The sequence below is a fragment of the Austrofundulus limnaeus genome, unplaced genomic scaffold (genome assembly GCF_001266775.1).
Source record: "Austrofundulus limnaeus strain Quisiro unplaced genomic scaffold, Austrofundulus_limnaeus-1.0 Scaffold485, whole genome shotgun sequence".
In the NCBI taxonomy this organism is placed as follows: domain Eukaryota; kingdom Metazoa; phylum Chordata; class Actinopteri; order Cyprinodontiformes; family Rivulidae; genus Austrofundulus; species Austrofundulus limnaeus.
In genome coordinates this window covers 157925-159561 of record NW_013952887.1, presented here as the reverse complement: position 1 = coordinate 159561, position 1637 = coordinate 157925, and positions in this window count along the sequence as shown.

The following is a 1637-nucleotide window of genomic DNA, read 5'->3' as shown; positions in this document are numbered from 1 at the left end:
TAGATAGATAGATAGATAGATAGATAGATAGATAGATAGATAGATAGATAGATAGATAGATAGATAGTCAAACAACTATGAACTCATTGTGTTTTAAGTTCCCAAGACTCCATTCCGTTGCCTCGTCCACCAGAGCAAGATAATGATGATGATTTTTGATTTAACCCCTCTGAGTCTTATGGACGCCTTCATTACTGTAATGCTCTAAAGACAATTTTGGGAGATACTCCTGCTGTGTGTGGTGTGTGTTCAGAGTGATCTAATTGGCTCAAAAGGACGTTGGAACTGCTCCGATCTCATATCGAGGATGTTCAACATGTTGGATTGTTTTGGCCCGATATCCCAGTGTGTTTGGGGTCCCCTGAGGACAAATGAGCTGCCTTCTGGAACTCTACTCATCACTGCTGGTAGCCTGACCTCCGCTCCAACCCTGCGAACAAACAAGATACACACCAGTCCCAATTCCTGCTTTCACAATAAAAGCTTTAAATGTAATCGCTGTTTCCTGTGTTRGTTTTCTATTCAGTATTTTGAAGCATTTGAAGTATTTGAGACTCATAAATGTAACAAATGGTAAACTTTAATGCAGGTTGTTGTTTTTTTGTGTCAAAGTTGAAGTCATCAATATGGCAAGTCTCTGAACTAACACTTCCCTTGATATTTTCCTTTTTCTAATCTAACCTCTGGAAGGCGGAACTAGGAAACTAAGTTTCTTTAGTAACTAACAGTTTCCACCCGGGCAGCAGAAAGTGACAGAATGCCCGTCTGTGAAGACGGACAATCTCTCTCAGCTGGGTTCTCTCCGGAGAATCAGCAGGGGATTCTGATGTTATCAGTCCATGAAATGGACGTTATTAGGCGTTGTCAGTCCCATACAATGGCTTCAGTGTTACTGTTACTGTGCCTTCTAGGCTTCAGACTGTCCCGACAGTGCCCCTAGTGGGTGAATATATTAATGACAATGTAAATAACCAAAATATATAGTAATGAGATTTTTTTGTCTGTGTTGGACTCAAACCCTGGTCTTCTGCTCTCTGGTCCAACACTACCTGTTGCCCTATTGAACAGCCATGTAAAACAGCTTTCGGAGGTTAGTGCTAACCATGTCATCTGCTCTAAGGTTAATCTTGGTAGCTTTAAGTCTCATATTAAACAGATTTTTTATGCCTCATGTTAACCAGATAGTGGTTTTATGCCTCATGTTAACCAGATAGTGGCTTTATGCCTCATGTTAACCAGATAGTGGTTTTATGCCTCATATTAAACAGATAGTGGCTTTATGCCTCATACTTACCAGCTGACAATCAGAAGCCTTTCTATGGGACGGGGAACCTGCTAAACTGCACAGGCGGGACATTCTGAAGCCATTCTAGGGGACTGATAACACCTAATAACGTCCATTTCATGGATGATAACATCAGAAGGGGGTGGAATCAGAGCTAAGCTGTGTCGGTTCTACCCCTTTATCGCCAACGGGGAAGCTGCACGGCCTGGATACGACCACCGCCTGGTCAATCCAACTTGTTTAAAAATCTTCCTGTCTGAAGTTTTATTTTGAAATCGGGATTGTTGTGGAATACTTATTATGTATCACCTTGACACTGTCCAATTGTTCATATCTTGTGATATCCCTGGAC